The following is a 12148-nucleotide window of genomic DNA, read 5'->3' as shown; positions in this document are numbered from 1 at the left end:
CGCCGTATATCTTTTTTAAAGATATTTCTTGTTTACACTAATTTACACAAAAGATCACCACTATGCCACAGGTGGTTAGCGTGTTGCTATGATATTAATTAGTGAAAACATCATTTTGAATGATAAATTATCATATTATAACGAAAAATAATCTTTTCTGAAAAAAAACCACTATCAAATATATATATATATATATATATATATATATATATATATATATATATATATATATATAACATGGTATGCAACTAAAAATCACCCCAAAACGGGGTGCATCGCTTTGAACAGCCATATCTTCATCAATTGTGCAGCGATTTTCACGATCTCGGTCTTATTCAACGCAGAAATGAATTTTCTTTCTGGAAATGTATATGTCTTGCAATATTTTTCAAATGCTGGGTCAACTTTTAAGAAATAACACGATACACAACTCGTATGACCCAGTTGACAATGATCATTAGTTGAAATGTATGTAAACAAAGGTTTCAAACGGCGCTGGACAGTTAGTCTTGATGCATAATGTAACGACAAGAACGGTTATAATATTTTTTCATACGTTTTATTGAATTATGGTATCGAGGTACATGAACTTTGTAGGGAAGATGCACTTTACACCGTGAAGATTTCAGTCTAAATAAAATATGAGAATAAAAGAGAATACATAAACAAAAAGCTAGGGTGGCATAGAGGTTACATTCACTTCTCTTTTTTAAATTGCTCTTCTCTTTTTTCTATCTCGTGTCTACGAGTTAGCTATGTCATGGCCACGAGATAGAAAAAAAGAGGAGTGCAAAACTAAATAAAAGCGGAGTGTAACTAAAAAAAGAGCGGTGCAGTAAATAAAGGCAGAGTGCATTAAACAAAAGAGGAGAGAATTTTCCACTACTACTTCTACTATTACTACTATCGCTACTGCTGTTACTGCTCCTCCTCCTCCTCCTCCTACTACTGCTACTGCTGCTGTTGCTAGGTCGTCCTTCGGTCGTCCATTGTCCGTCCTCCGGTCGTGGTCCGTCGGTCGTCCATCCGGCGGCGTCCGTCGGTCGTCCGTCCTCCGGTTGTGGTTAGTCGGTTGTCCATTCGGCGTCGTCCGTCGGTCGTCCATATCCGCCCTCCGGTCGTCCGTCGGTCGTCCATCCGGCGTCGTCCTTCGGTCGTCCCTCGTCCAAACATCGGTCATCCGTTGGTCGTCCATCAGTCGTCCCTCGGTCGTCGTCCATCGGTCGGTCGTCCGTCGTCGTCAAAGTGGTAGTCGTAGTAGTTGTAGTAGTAGTAGTAAAAGTAGTAGTAGTAGTAGTCGTAGTATTAGTAGTAGTAGTAGTAGTTGTAGTAGTAGTAGTAGTAGAAGTAGTAATAACAGCAGCAACAACAACAAAAGCAGAAGTAGTAGTAGTAGTAGTAATAAATGTACTACTTATAGTAGTATGTTATGTTAAAGCCTTGCCTGCTTTGACCAGCTCTATAAATGCGTACAGAATATTTACACATGTTACGCAAAATTTGATTGGCTAACTAACTCGGGATATCGAGATAGCGAAAATTCTCTCCTCTTTTGTTGAATGCACTCTGTCTTTATTTACTGCACCGCTCTTTTTTTAATTGCACTCCGCTTTTATTTAGTTTTGCACTCCTCTTTTTTTCTATCTCGTGGCCACGACATAGCTAACTCGTGGCCACGAGATAAAAAAAGAGGAGAGCAATTTAGAAAAGAGAAGTGAATGTCACCTCTATGCCACCGTAAAAAGCTGCCTTTCAAGTGATCAGCTTTAAAGATTGAAGTTAGAGTTCCCATCGCGGTTCATTTGGCAACAGAACGAGCGTCTATAATGGACTACACATTTTTTAAGTGTCATGCACAGCAAATTATTAATGTTGTGAAGATTGGTTTCACATAAAGCCATCTTCCTGACTCCTTTGATAATCGACTTATTAATATTTCATTAAAATGCCTCTTTACCTGTTTCGGAACACCGATGTTAACACAACATAGTTTTCAAATCGATCAATTGTTTGACGAAACAAATGCGAGAGAAATACAAACATTTTTTATCTTTACTTCGATATAGTCGCCGGCGAGCGGAGTGCGGCGCAGAATAAGAAAACGTATTTGTTCTTATCAGTGATTTAGTTTTGCCAAAAATATTCAACGCATTGTATCTTGCCAAAATATCCTCGTAATATTGCCTAGTTTTTGTCATTGAATTGTTTTATTGATTGTTAAGAACAACTGATGAATTGTGTCGATGTGTTGTTTCAAATATCACTCGTGGATGACAAAAAACGGTGAGAGTGATAGTTTTTGAGGTCAGCCAATATGTTAGCTGTAAAATCTGGAGGAATATCCTCAACAATCTTAGCCGATCAACTACAAAATCAAATGCAACTTTAAAGGGGCCTTTCACAGTTTTGAAATGTTTTGAAGTTTTTCATTAATGCTTTATATTGATAAATTTAAAAATTTGATCGAAAAAGCTCCAGTGCAAAAAAAAAAAAATAAAATAAAATTAAAGAAAGAAAAAAAGTAACAGGCAAATGGGCTCGAACCGCTGACCCCTGGAGTACAAATATAACGCTTAGACCACTCAGCCATCCTTGATCATCGAATGCATGATGTATTTTATATTAGCAATCCTCGTAGTATCACAAAATGTAACGACAACATCAGAACTCTCCAAATTATTAAATCGTTTCGCGTTGCTACGCTTTATAATTGTAATATGGGAATCTAAAACATTTTTTTTATTTGGACAATTTACCAAAACGTGAAAAGGCCCCTTTAAGTAATTAGACAACACAAGAAGGAGAACGGTAGAATCCACGATTTCATGAGTATTAAAGCAATTCCAGTGATAGTTTTTCAAATGATAGAGGACCATTAAATGGTTTCAAGTGTTCCTTTAAATTATCCCCATCCAGAGCTGTGGCCATACCACGTGGTTTGTGACGTCATTTTGGCTAGCACGCTAAGTAGAAATTTGTCAACATTGGCCTCGCTTAGAAATTTCAAATCCACGTAAGTATCTTATTATTTACTCTTTTTTGACGAAATAAAGCGCAGGCTAAGGGAAAAATTTAGCACTATTCCCGGTTATAAAAATATTTGTCACCAGATGAGTAGTTTAGTCTATCATTCGAGGCAAATTCCTAGTTTTTACGTTACAATGCACGCAAGCACAAGCACATTTGAAATCGTCCAAAATATCTGTTTTATATTCCTTTTTGCAGTGTACCAATATGTGCGGACGTGATTAATTCCATAAAAAATGTGTTTTGTCCGAAAAAAGTACCTGAAAACACCACTTAATGACATTTCTAATGTACATCAACGCTTTGGTTAACACGACAAGCAACGAAATTCAAAGCAAGCACGGCAAGTCGATATTCGGCTAGAACGACTAGTTGTTATTAGTATAGAATTGGTAACTTCTATGTTGTCAAACAATATCCTTCAATTATTTTAAATGTGTGCGTCCCTTTAATAGTTCGTGTCTATTTACTGTCTTCGTGTGATTCTGTGCCCTGTCCTGTGTGCGTTCAGCCGTGTACAATGTATAAAAAGTATAGTTTTAAGATCTTTAAACAGAACAGATGAACATAATCTGCACGTATAAGAAACTTCTGAAATGAAATTCAGACATAATGTATTTGTCAATGCATTTTATGTGACATGTTATTAAAATGAGAAAATATAAATATATGTTTACAGGTAATTCATTAGAAATTAAATCATTAAAAATGTTATCATTCTATTTTCATATAGTCAATCGCGGATAACAGGCTTATAAGTCGTGTTTATTTCATATTATGCCGTAAATTGACCTCCGATGCATTGAGATTCCAACCCAAACTATTGTTAAAACTTTCAGGCACTTCTTCTATACAACCTCGAAAAAGAATGTGTACAAACTCGTTGGTCAATATAACGTCGATGGCAAAGGTGAAGATGAACCAAACATCAACAGCTCTTCCGATATTCGGTAATTTTGTTTGTCCGTAAAGCTTATTTAGTCGTGCACAAACTGTTATTATGGAAATACATGTAATATGTCCATTCGGAATATTTTAAGTAAAATTTAAAAGAAAAAACACATGTTATTTCAACTGTAGTAATGTATTTATTTGTGTATAAGTTAATGACATTTAAATGATGTGTCAATATTATATTTATGTTATTATCAGAATATGCTTTGACGTAACGTCAAAAAGTCCGTCCATCCAGAAAATTGCGCATGTGATGTACATGTTTTCTTAATAAAATTTTAATTTTTTAACATAGCGTCATGATAATTATATCAAACGAATCAGCTGAAAAATGCGCATTTCACAATATATAATACAAAAACAGAGATACCGACATTTAAGGAAAACCTATGTTTAAGTGATTATAAAAGCTATATTATTTTTTCCATATTAATTATAATGGTGTCCTAGTAGAGAGGCCCTCTAAGGTTTGTAAAACATGCAACAATAATGTTTTACAATATCAAATTAGCACTCTTGTTAGCGTCCAAAGTTGGTAAAGTTTTATGATTTCTAATGCCTAATTATGTTTTGCGTAAAATTCGGAAAAGATAAAAGTAATTATAAAAGCAATATTTTCTACCGACTTGAATTAAAATAATATCGTTGTGAAGGAAAAGTTATGACGTTCCTAAAATATGCAAAAGTATTTTTTCAATATCAGATGTGCGCTGTAGGTTGGTATAAGTTGTTTGATTTCCCTACCAAATTATGACATTTTCTGTTTTAAAGATACAGTTTTAAAGCGTAAAATTGTTTCCGGTAACCCGACCCTACGTTTTCTTTTCTTGCCGACACTAAAATTTAGTTTTGAGTATTTAAAGTCGATTTTCGTGCAACACGCTTTTATTTCGACATTATCACTTTAAATGCATATAAAGGGCTTCCCCTGGCTCAAAAATTTCTTTAGCCAACATTTTAGCCAATTGGATTTTTTTGTAGCCAAATTTTAGAAACTGTAGCCAAAGTTTTAGCCAAGCATTTGGGACCGCTTCGTGAAAGTCTAGGGGTGTAAGAACACAAATAACTACAATATGAAGCTTAAATATATTTATTACTATAATCATCCTTTTAAAATATTGTACATAACAGAATATCAGTTTATAACAAAAAACATTTATAGATATGCATACATCTAGATATACATACATCAATGTAATAATTATACTTTTATTCTACATAACAGAATATCAGTTTATACATACATCATAAGCACATGTTCAGTTCACATTGTTTACAAAATAAGCACATTTTCATTATATTTAAGATATTCATTCTTGAGCACATATTTCAATCTTTGCAAAACATAACAGTTGATCAAGACTAAAGATGCTTTATTTTCAAAACCTCTCACTTCATATTGTTAAACAGTTATATTTGGTCATTTGGATATGATATACATCAGCTTTGACAGCTTCTGTTGTTAAAACATTTTCTGTAAGTGGTGGATAATATCTAGGCTCAAATAAATGAATGTTTTTTCACGCATATTTCTTGACAGAAAGGCCCAGATAATTGCCACCATCCATTCTAGTTGCCTGAAATATGATAACACATAGTTTTACAAACAACCAACAACAAACCAACATATAAATGTCCGTATCTTTAAATGTCCGAATTTTTAACATATCCGAAATATATTACAACGAGTGAATGGTATACTTTTTATTTCCGAAATTGTTGGTTTCTTAATAAAACTTTACCTTTCCCAAAATATTATGATAATGAAACAGAAATGCTCTCAAATTCCTGTTGAAACAAGATTTCATGTGTTTTTGTGAAGAAATAGTTTTTTGTTAAATGATTTTGCCAGGCCCGTGGTATTGACATAATGTTCGATAACACCTTTTGTTTTCACACCAGCAAGCGTTCTAAACATAGATGGTGACGTCACTGCCAATACACAATGCACCAGCAAGTTTCCTTTGTTTCGATGACCGGTTCTAGCCGGTGTTGCTGCAGACTGCGTATCAAATTTTCTGGTTAATAACACGATGATGTATTGACGCACAGTCGACGGTTTAAAGAGTTTACTATCTGGGATGGTACTTGACAGGCAAACAACGTTTATATTATAATAGGGATATAAGGCATCCGGATAAAAACCCTCCCGTCAATTTCATAGGAGCGGACATAAGCTCTCCCGTCTTTTATTCGGAAATTTAAATATCGCTTACCGTTAAAATGAAATAATGACCCTTGGATTATTTTTTCAATATACTTAGTATAAGAATAATTTCTTGTGAACGCATCTCCTCTTATTATTATGCCCCCCTTCGAAGAAGAGGGGGTATATTGCTTTGCTCATGTCGGTCGGTCGGTCGGTCCGTCCACCAGATGGTTGTCGTATGATAACTCAAGAACGCTTGGGGCTAGGATCATGAAACTTCATAGGTACATTGATCATGACTCGCAGATGACCCCTATTGATTTTGAGGTCACTATGTCAAAGGTCACGGTGACCCGAAATAGTAAAATGGTTTCCGGATGATAACTCAAGAACGCATACGCTTAGGATCATGAAACTTCATGGGTAGATTGATCATGACTCGCAGATGACCCCTATTTATTTTGAGGTCACTAGGTCAAAGGTCAAGGTCACGGTGACCCGAAATAGTAAAATGGTTTCCGGATGATAACTCAAGAACACATACGCCTAGGATCATGAAACTTTATGGGTAGATTGATAATGACTCGCAGATGACCCCTATCAATTTTGAGATCACTAGGTCAAATGTCAAGGTCACGGTGACCCGAAATAGTAAAATGGTTTCCGGATGATAACTCAAGAACGCATACGCCTAGGATCATGAAACTTCATGGGTAGATTGATCATGACTCGCAGATGACCCCTATCAATTTTGAGGTCACTAGGTCAAAGGTCAAGGTCACGGTGACCCGAAATAGTAAAATGGTTTCCGGATGATAACTCAAGAACGCATACGCTTAGGATCATGAAACTTCATGGGTAGATTGATCATGACTTGCAGATGACCCCTATTGTTTTTGAGGTCACTAGGTCAAAGGTCAAGGTCACGGTGACCTGAAATAGTAAAATGATTTTCGGATGATAACTCAAGAACGCATACGCCTAGGATCATGAAACTTCATAGGTAGATTGATCATGACTCGCAGATGACCCCTATTGATTTTGAGGTCACAAGGTCAAAGGTCAAGGTCACGGTGACCCGAAATAGTAAAATGATTTTCGGATGATAACTCACGAACGCTTTTGCCTAGGATCATGACACTTCATAGGTACATTGATCGTGACTCGCAGATGACCCCTATTGATTTTCAGGTCACTAGGTCAAAGGTCAAGGTCACAGTGACAAAAATCGTACTCACACAATGGCTGCCACTACAATGGACAGCCCATATGGGGGGCATGCATGTTTTACAAACAGCCCTTGTTTCAATGGATTTTCATTTATACTCATGGACATTCTTCAGGGCGACTTGCAGTTGTACGTTAATGCCGGACGTTATATACTGCCTATTATTTAGGAAGTTCTGGCCCTTGTAATATTTGCCTCTATTAACCTCAGTTGTACAGGAATCTGTCGGACTCTACCTAATTCCCCCATACAGAGGATATATACTTATGTGTAAAGCTAATTCATGCTAACAATTCACTGTCGCAGTAAAACGGCCATTACCGTCAAAAACAGAATGTATATTAAAAATAAAGTTTTCATTTCGGAATGCATGTATGTTTCCTAATTAATAAAGAACACAATAATTTATATGTTGAATACGGTTGAGAATGTAATTTTGATCGAGGCAATTTAAAAACCCGCTTGTAAGTGATAATGTTATTATCATAAAAATATCCCTGTAAATGTTTGGCAAATATGATGATCTTCTAAACACATCTTGAATATCAGAACAATACTACGGAATTTAAAAAACGTGTTATTTTTTAAAGATCGATTGTGTATATTTGTAAATACTTATATTGAACTATATACAGTTTAATCCGTATCAACTCGCCATTTCACTTAAGTTTCTGTTTCTGGATTTATTTTCATTTGCATTGTTTAGTCGTACAATTTACGGTGTGTCATACCAGTAATAATGAGATTTGAGCCATGAATACACTGTATCAAAAATGAATACACAAGATCCTTATAAGTTAATTCATTGTGAATTGGTCAACACTGGCCTAGCTGCTGATAGGGTCTTCTCCAGAAATGAGATACACGGTAGATTCGCTGCAGCCAATACACAACTCATAGTGACACATATTTGTTATTGAAAAAAAGCACCATAGAAACGTCATTATAACCATCATGTTTCTTGATATTACTTGTTCTATCGCCCGTAATGAAAGGAGGACGAGATTATTAATGGCACTATCCGGATTCTGTACTTTGATAATACTTGTTAAGATTTTCAAATACATTTTATGAGCCCCCAAACCGAAATTTGTATAAAGCACCACACTCGTGTCACTTATATTCAACGTTATGAATGCCCATATAACGATCGTTTGGTCACGCTTTGGTCAAGATTTGTGCCCGCCTCCGCCCCTCCCCTGTGATAACCTCACCAATTTCATGTAAAACTAAAGCGGTGGTATGCATGCGCGATAAGGATCTTCATCCTGCTTTGTCCCCACGACATAAAATGTCACATTTTCACGAGACTGAAACTTATTTTTCTCAATTTCTCTTGTATATACGGAAAAGGGATATATTATCTTTTATTTACATCAAATTGTACATTAAACCATCATTACAGGTTGTTGTGTTCGTTATCGGTTCAAACGACATCGGCACAAAGACCCCGGTAATTGGGCAATGTTTTACACGTGTTGTGCATGACGTAAACTACATTAGCTGAGGTTTCTTTAATCTTAATTGCTGTTTTCCACATGTTACATTTAGGGGACTTGTGATATCGTCGAAGACATATAAACATACTTATCTTCATTTTTACTTTCGGTTACAAGTACCATCTTGGAAGTATAGTTGACTCAATAAATAATACAACTCCAAACAGAGGTGGCGCTAGAGATAACCGAACGTGATATGAAGCTTCGTGTTTTCATCAATAATAACAAAAAGAGGGCAATACAAGAAATTTACGCAAATATAATTGGTTAACGCGTCTGTCACGATTGTACAAAATATCGTCATACTATCATATTGTACGATTATTTTGGAAACACACACAACAGGGTTTTGAAAATTCTAATAAGATACATCGCTTCATATTACGTTTAGCGAATTATGCTGATGAATGTACGCTGTTTAATAATTGTGTATTATGGATGAACTAACAGATTCGAGTCCAATATCAATTATAAATAACGTTAATATCAAGTTGCATCTGCAGGAAATTATTGTATCGTCAAAACAAGGCCGGTCATTTTAGGCATGTGGCCAATTGCAATTTAATTAGACACATGACAAAAAACACGACACACACTGGGGTCACCGCATTAACATGGCCAATGCAAAGCAACGCATAGCCTGAGGTTTAGACCCGGTTTAAGGGCGCCGAAACATTACACTTTGCCAAAAGAAAAACAAAACTTCAAAAGCAAAACACTAATTAAGCTAATTGCATGACAATTTCAATCAAACTACAATAAAAGAGAATACGCTTAATTTGATTAAACTATTCAGCTACGCAATGGTTGTATGTTCACCAGAGCAACATAACTGTAACTTTCTAAGGCACAATGAAATGAAACAAAAACAACGTCGCATGTTTTTAATAAAATAATAAGTTAACTCCAGAAATAAGATCATGAGGGAAAATAGTCAAACCTCCCGCTGTCTTTTCCTTATTGCTCTCACGACAACAAATGCCATCATATATACTATTTACCCTCAATATAAGATATATATCAAAATCATTCGTAGGCACTTATCAGGATCCTCTTTACAAAGGTACCATTATAATTAATATCGAATTAATAAAACTGTTTACTCTAAATCACTTTTACCTTTTCCGGGTTTTCCATTAGGCATTTTTTGTGTGCGAAAAAAAAACACTAAAAGTAGACGGACTTTGACCGCAATTTACAGACCGACCCCGACCCTGCCATACAATATGTTTACATCGTTAGAAGCTTTGGAGGCTCTTCTTTCCAACGGTACCATTATAATACATATAATAATGCATTTATAACCATTTTTACCTTTTCTGGGTTTTACCTAAACGAATTCAGGGTTTTTCGGACATTTCCGGGTTTTATACCTTCCCACACCAAATGTTGGCTAAATTCTATCATCATTTTTTTTTCATGTTATTTCATACAAATTCGAGCATTGCCGGATAGTTCCGTTGCATATGGAAATGGCTGTCATTAAAATTCAGAAGTGTTTGTCGGATTACACATTTACTTATGCTCATTTGAGAATAAAACAAAACGTTTACAGTTGTGTGTAATTAATTCAACGAGTCTTTGTTAAAACGCTTAACGTGATGAAAAAATGTTGTTACAATATTACGCATGAAATGCACAATTTCCACGAGGATTACACCGTTGCCATCATCAGTTTTCTAAGAAACTGGCCACTATTTTATCTGATTAGAATGGTACATGTGTAGGTATAACAATAAATGCGTTTATAATTTAACGGCAACAGTAGTTCAGCAACGGACAAGTTAAATTTCATTAATTGTTGTCCGTGGACCAGTATAGTTTTTTGAGATTTCGCCACCCCTGAGGGGTAAGATCAAAATTCCAAAAAGTGCAGGGTCGCTCTTATGCTCACAGCTGCCATGTGTGTAAGTTTCAAGGTTCTAGTGCTAATAGTGTAGGAGGAGATAGTGGCCAGGACGGACGGACAGACGGACGGACGGCGGAGATAACCACAATATCCCCACGCATTTCAAAAAGCGTGGGGAGAAAGACAATTTTGGGTGGGTGTGGCCTATTATGGGCGGGGCGCCCCAGGGTTGGTAATGGGGCTATACATAGTTGAGATTGACCGTATTGTCATAAGAGATGTTCAGTATCACTTTGAAGTAAATCGGTGTAGAAATGAAGAAATTATAGTAAAAGGCAATTTTGGGTGGGCGTGGCCTAAGTGGCCAGGACGACCCAGGGTTGGATATGAGGCCATGTATAGTTGAGATTGACTGTATTGTCATAAAAGAGGTTCAGTATCAATTTGAAGTGAATCGGTGTAGAAATGAAGAAATTATAGTAAAAAGCAATTTTGGGTGGGCGGGGCGCCCCAGGGTTGGTAATGGGGCCATGCATAGTTGAGATTAACTGTATTGTCATAAGAGAGGTTCAGTATCAATTTGAAGTGAATCGGTGTAGAAATGAAGAAATTATAGTAAAAGGCAATTTTAGGTGGGCGTGGCCCATGTGGGCATGGCCTATGTGGGCGGGGCGCCCCCAGGGTTGGTAATGATGCATAGCTGAGATTGACCATATTGTCATAAGAGAGGTTCAGTAACAATTTGAAGTGATTCGGTGTAGAAATTAGTAAAAGTTAATTTTGGGTGGGCGTGGCCTATGTGGGCGGGGTGCCCTAGGGTCGGTCAAGGGGTCATGCATAGCTGAGATTGACCGTATTGTCATAAGAGAGGTTCAGTATCAATTTGAAGTGAATCGGTGTAGAAAGGAAGAAATTATAGTAAAAGGCAATTTTTGGTGGGCGTGGCCTATGTGGCCGGGGTGCCCCAGGGTTGGTAATGGGGCCATACATAGTTGAGATTGACCGTATTGTCATAAGAGAGGCTCAGTATCAATTTAAAGTAAATCGGTGCGATAATGAAGAAGTTAATGTAAAATAACATAAAAAATGACTGAAAATCTCTGACCCGGCCCCGCCCCCCATAACTTTTGACCCAGAGGTCAGATCAAAATTCCGTCACTGTCAACGTCGCACATATGCTCATAGCTACCATGTATGTAAGTTTCAAGGTTCTAGTGCTAATAGTGTAGGTGTAGCAGGTGGCCAGGACGGACGGACGGACGCACATCACCACAATATCCCCACTTTTTCTCCGAAAAACGTGGGGATAATAAAGCATATATGCATATGAATCTGATTATACACGGATCCACTAACATATAGATGAAATCATGCTTATCTTATCCCATTTCTAACGATAATCTTGGCAGATGTTTAATATTGCGAGTAAACTGATCGCAAAC

General features: G+C 36.6%; 1 long non-coding RNA gene across 1 annotated transcript; it reads left to right on the top strand.

The window, feature by feature from the left end:
* Nucleotides 1-2366: 2366 nt before the first annotated feature.
* LOC127855028 (uncharacterized) lies at nt 2367-4271 on the top strand. The gene is made up of 2 exons (XR_008037326.1): nt 2367-3013; nt 3867-4271. It is a non-coding gene; the product is annotated as an uncharacterized LOC127855028 (long non-coding RNA).
* The last annotated feature ends 7877 nt before the right edge of the window (nt 4272-12148 follow it).

This window comes from Dreissena polymorpha, chromosome 13, assembly GCF_020536995.1.
Source record: "Dreissena polymorpha isolate Duluth1 chromosome 13, UMN_Dpol_1.0, whole genome shotgun sequence".
Lineage (NCBI taxonomy): Eukaryota > Metazoa > Mollusca > Bivalvia > Myida > Dreissenidae > Dreissena > Dreissena polymorpha.
This window is presented reverse-complemented; position numbering and strand designations above follow the sequence as displayed.